Source organism: Protopterus annectens, chromosome 9.part0, assembly GCF_019279795.1.
Source record: "Protopterus annectens isolate FY-2018-M chromosome 9.part0, PAN1.0, whole genome shotgun sequence".
Lineage (NCBI taxonomy): Eukaryota > Metazoa > Chordata > Ceratodontiformes > Protopteridae > Protopterus > Protopterus annectens.
This window is the reverse complement of record NC_056743.1, coordinates 1,827,858,603-1,827,865,113: the sequence shown is the minus strand read 5'-3', so window position 1 is coordinate 1,827,865,113 and position 6,511 is coordinate 1,827,858,603.

The following is a 6,511-nucleotide window of genomic DNA, read 5'->3' as shown; positions in this document are numbered from 1 at the left end:
CGATGGGGGTGACTTTTGGTTCGGGGAAACCCTTTCAACGGGGGGCATGGCAAATCCCCGGGGACCCCGGGGGAGCTGTCTGTGCTGGAGACATCTGGTGGTGGGGTGTGAGGCATAGGACACACAGATGGACGAGACCAGCTACACCACCTAGTGCAGGTCCAACGTGAAGCGTGCCACCTCACATGGCCACTCCCATAGTGCCAGTAGCAGTAGCAGTGCAGCTGATGCCAGCGATGTCCAAGCCACACAGGTCACAGCAGGCCACGTGAACGTGGCCCTGGACGTGTCCCGGTGGGGACACGGGGTTCCAGTGGCCATGTGTTGTCAGACAGTAGCCATTCTGTACCTCTGCCTGGTAGTGCCCGTGCAACTGGCGAGCACAGGACACGTGGCGTGTCCGGTCACAGTGAGCTGTACAACCTGGTCTCCAACCCCACAATCTGGAGCTGTCCATAATACCCATGTGTAGGCCTCACAAATGACAGAACAGTGTGCACACATACACGCACACAGCAAACACAACTGTAGGGCTCCACAACACCCACATGCATACGGAACAGACATATCCAGTCAAATCACAGGTCCATACCCGCACATATGATGTCATCCATTGGTGCAGCCCACGCCCCTGCCAAACAGTATCACCCTGTGCAAATGATGAAGCCTGTGCTGCATCCCTGTCATCCACACCATCGGTGCAGGGATATGCTCACATGGTCTGATGCACAGGGTGAACAGAATAGTGAGAGGTGTATCTACCATTACTTGTGTATGCATATTGTGGGATGTGTATGTTGTATTGGTCGTGTGTGAATACTGAGATGTGAGAGGTGTATCTAACATTACTTGTGTATGCATATTGAGGGATGTGTATGTTGCATTGGACATGTGTGAATACTGAGAGATGTGTATGTGACATCAGTGGTGTACTGTCAACATGCACCAGTCATACCATGTAGTCCAGGTGCAGCATGCATTGTGATATGTTCACAGTATGTGTCTCGGTTACAACAGTAACAGCATATTGGTAATGCCCAGGTTCCCTCCTATGGTGTACTGGCATGTACCTACAGGTAGCAGTGTTTGCAGTCCCCCATGTGTAACTGTGGAGTACTCACAGGCACGTATGGCAATATCAGCATGCTAAACGCACCCTCAACCTGACTGTTGGACAGTCGAACATGACACAGGTGTCCGAACATGACACAGATGTCCACACATATACTGCACCTGAAGCATGTGGTCAGTTGAACAGGCTACAGTGGACAGAGATGAAACATACATACAGGGAAACATTACAGGTATGTTGACATGGTGCAAGGGTTGTACACAGCGGTCAGGCCAATGATGACAGTAGAGGCCACCTGATAAATGAGGCCACACTGTGTAGCAGTAATACCCTGTCACAGTACAGGTACATGGCCACATTCACGGGGTTTACAGCACTATAACACACCCCATAGTGTTCATGTGTGGACCCTTGCCTATGTGGTCATCACCCTCTCAGTACTTTGCACCCACACAATGTGGCACAGAGAAGGGACATGCACAGGTAGCCAGTATGTCTGGGACTGATGGCAGCAACAGGGTAGTAGACTGCATCACCATGAGGGGTTAGTGATCCTGTTTCCACAGTATGGTAGCATACACCCTCACACCAAGCACCAGACAGCCATACATGCATACATACACACACACACTGTGGTGACCAGATATGTGTGTACGGATAGCCAATGTGTGTGATGCACCATACCTGCCGACCTCATGCTTTCCACACTGCAGTATGTACAGATCTCTACAACGGTGTACAGGGATGTGTTACATCTGGGACGTAGTCCCCACCATATGTGGCATGTGTGGTCACATTGCCCGACACACATGGCAGTGCTGGGAATGATACACCTGCCATATGATGATCCGTTTGATAGACATGTAGCGGTACTGTCCGCAGTATGTGCACCGACACTATGTCTGGCAATTGTGTGACTATGGGCACATGGGAGGATGTCAGTGTTACAGGTGTCACGTGACATACAGTTGGCTACACCTGACCGCTGTGTATGCATTAAGTCATCACCATCAAGTAAAAGTTACATAGCGTACTGTTTGCACATGGCATGGTAGGGTGGCGTGTGACACACCTGTGAGCTATCCCCGGCACACATACATCTACAGAGGTGGATCACCACTTTATGTACACATATCCCTCCATACGTGATGTACAACCAACTGTACTGTCTGTATGTCATCAAATACAGGTGTCAATGATGGGGCTGCATTGCGACCGCATGTTGTAGCTGGGCGCAGCTGTGTTATGGACATCTGCCACAGCACATGCATGGTTGCTACATGCACAGTACAGATTGTACATGTGCGTTGGTCCTACATGTGTCTCCTGTAGCCATGTTTGTATGCATTGCTATTGGTGGACATGTGTGTTGACATACATGAGACATGGACTGTGGTATGATATCACGGGTGTCATGGGCGACTACTACAGGGGAATGTGTCCTCCGTCGACATTGCTACCTCCTGTACTGTGAGCATTCAACAGACATGGACCCACCTTCCATTTGCGTGCGTATGATTGCTTAGGCCACTGTTCTGCGCAGGGGACAGCAAAGCCTTAGCTATGTACATATGTGTTGTGTGTGGTCCATGCACACATCCACTACAATCACAAGTTTGACATATCCAAATATGCATGTTCATTGGTGTACAGCAACACTCATGTGTCACAGCTGTGTAACACCTGGGGTTCCTGGTATGTCTTGAGCTGACCTCGTCATGTATAGTGGTATACTTGCAATGCATAACACCTGTTGGAACCCTGTCAGTACATGTGTACCCTGCACAGTTGCTGTAGACCTTTGTACAGTCCACTGGTCATGTGTCACATGGTGTTGTGGTAATGTATGGCTGTATACTGCTGCAGCAATGACATGGTGATGTCTCAGGGGCTACAGTGTAGACTGCGGTGTGTACGTCTGGGATCTGCACCTGTGACAGCTGTGATGGCAGCTGAGTGTGTACTGGTCACTGCATGTGTGTGACCACTGTGCATGGGGACAGTTATGCCTTACTGTGCCCTTCCGTGTCTAGACTCCATCTGCATGCAAGATGGCCCTTTGCAACTGCTGTGTGAGCATGCCCAGTATGCCGTTGTGTAGATGGACACACATGACAGTCCTAACTGAGCCCTTGTGAGTTGAGACTCCATCTGCATGCAAGACGGCCCTTTGCAACTGCTAAGTGAATGAGCATGCCCAGTATGCCGTTGTGTAGATCGACACACAGTACAGTCCGATCGGACGTGTATTACTAAGTGTGTGGCCATGCCCAGTGACACCTTGTGTCGGTGATGTCCCTCTGTGCATGGCCGTTGACATCCTGTATAGCCATGGTGGTCATCCAGCCACAGATGTCCATTTTCAACGTCACGATGGATGCCTACTGAGTACACACTGGTCGACTATCGTGAAGGGTGTACTGTCTGTGGGGTGTCCCATGACTATGTCATGTTGTCATGGTGCACCGTACATCTTACGTTGCCATGATCACACCACTGCCATGTGTTTGTATACATGTACCGTGGGACAGTAAAATGTCTGTATGCTTTCAGACTGATCACTCTCTATACAATCCCTGTCAGCGTCCTTGTCAGTGCGAATGATGACACATGCCTAGAAGTATGCCTCTGGGACGGCTGTGTTTAATAATCTCGGTAGCGCATTCTGTAAATGCATCATGCTGTAGTGTGTTAGGGTAGTTAGGTGTATGTTCGACTCCCAGCCCTACCAAGTGTGTGTGTGTGTGTGTGTGTGTGTGTGTGTGTGTGTGTGTGTGTGTGTGTGTGTGTGTGTGTGTGTGTGTGTGTGTGTGTGTGTGTGTGTGTGTGTGTTTGCGTGCATGCTCCCGTCTGCCTGGGGACTCAGTCTTGCTTTTAGATGCCGCACACCACAGCAGTTTCCTACCAACATCTTTGCCTTTGCGGATGATGACACGCACCTAGATGTCTGCCTCTTGGACTGCTGTGCTTAGTAATCTCGGTAGCGCGTTCTGTAAATGCGTGATGCTGTAGTGTGTTAGGGTAGTTAGGTGTATGTTCGATTCCCAGCCCTGCCAAGTGTGTGTGTGTGTGTGTGTGTGTGTGTGTGTGTGTGTGTGTGTGTGTGTTTGCGCGCATGCTCTCGTCTGCCTGGGGACTCAGTTTTGCTTTTAGACACTGCACACCACAGCAGTTTCCTACCGACATCTTTGCCTTTGCAGATGATGACACGCACCTAGATGTCTGCCTCTGGGACTGCTGTGCTTAGTAATCTCGGTAGCGCATTCTATAAATGCGTCATGCAGTAGTGTGTTAGGGTAGTTAGGTGTATGTTCGACTCCCAGCCCTGCCAAGTGTGTGTGTGTGTGTGTGTGTGTGTGTGTGTGTGTGTGTGTGTGTGTGTGTTTGCGCGCATGCTCCCATCCGCCTGGGGACTCAGTCTTGTTTTTAGATGCCGCACACCACAGCAGTTACCTACCAACGTCTTTGCCTTTGCGGGTGATGACACGCACCTAGATGTCTGCCTCTGGAACTGCTGTGCTTAGTAATCTCGGTAGCACGTTCTGTAAATGCATCATGCTGTAGTGTGTTAGGGTAGTTAGGTGTATGTTCGACTCCCAGCCCTGCCAAGTGTGTGTGTGTGTGTGTGTGTGTGTGTGTGTGTGTGTGTGTGTGTGTGTGTGTGTGTGTGTGTTTCCAGCTGCATGACAACAGTACATTGCTTTTACAGTATTCACTCTCCATAACATCCGTGCGACATCTTTGCCTTTGATGCTGCTGTCTGCAGGCTAGATGTGTGCCTGTGTGAATCATGAGATCCACTGATCACTGTAGCGAGTTTTGTAACTGCATAATGCTGTTGTGTGGTACAGTGCTTATGTTTATGTTCTGCTCCCAACCCTGCCACGTGTGTGTGTGTGTGTGTGTGTGTGTGTGTGAGTGTGTATCTATCTACATATCTATATCTATATATATATATATATATATATATATATATATATATATATATATATATATATATATATATATATATATATATATATATATATATATATATATATATATATATATATATATATATATATATATATATATATATATATATATATATATATAGCTCTCTCTCTCTCTCTCTCTCTATATATATATATATATATATATATATATATATATGTATATAGCTCTCTCTCTCTCTCTCTCTCTCTATATATATATATATATATATATAAAATGTATATTGTATATAGATATGTATGTTGGGATTATCAGTCTTGAATGTGCTGCATTGTCTGTACGTGAGCACCTTGGATGTATGTACATCTGCTATGGATCTCTGATAGTGCACATACTGTGTGCTGTAGTGGGTTATACATGTGTAGTGACCGGTTATTGTGTTGCTGGGTATTACATGGGCATTGGAAACAATGTTAGTGCAGCATTTTTGACTGGTCATATGCACATCTCGGCAACAGTCAGCAGTGGTTATTACATTGGAGTGTGAGTATGGCTCATATCCGTCTGTAGTAACAGTCAATTCTATGCACCTCAGGTTAACATTATAGACTCATGTTTATCCACAGGTTGTGGTATAGATCCCAGGACTGTATGTGTAGACATTGACAGGTGCAGGACTGGGTTGTGTTGGATGCATGGAGGGGTGTCCATGGCCAGTAATGGGGATCTCTACAGCCTGGCAGGTACGGTCTGTGACTGTCCCACAACCTCCTGTATATGGCTGACACATGCTGTACCTGTGTATATGCAGACACACACACACTTACCACAAACAGCTATGGCTACCACATACACACACCCATTGCACCACCATTGGGCCATGCAATAACCATTGTCCCTCACACACACACACACCTATGTGTACATTGGATGGCTCAATGACAGCTCTGGAAATGTTAACACCACACCCTGTGCATATTATGTCACCTGTGCCACCACCTGTGATGTGTAACATTGATGCAGGATCTGACTAACCTGGTGCTGCTGCACACGGTGGCTTTATTCCACTGTATTGATGTTAGCATGCTGTTAACACACAGTTTGTTACTTCCAGTTGTATATCAGCAGGCATGATGCATTGCAGCTATGACCATCACTGTAGCATAGTTTACAGCACTGTTACTTCTGATGATGTATTCTCCATCCATGTGCCATTTCACTGATGTGTGTAGTATTGGCAGCATGTGTGTCTGTGTGTGCAGTACATGTGTGATGTGTGTAGTACACATGTATACATGCTTACAAATGCATACACGACATTACACGGGCTTCACCATTTGTACACTAGCTTACTCGTTCTTCCACACTCCACACACGCACATGGGCTAAAACGCGCGCACACATGCTTACTCGGGCTTACTGGCATGCACGGGTGCAGACACACTGTGGGCAGGTTTGCAGGTCACATCGGTGGTGTCCATGGTGTACGTCGTCAGTCTCCTGACA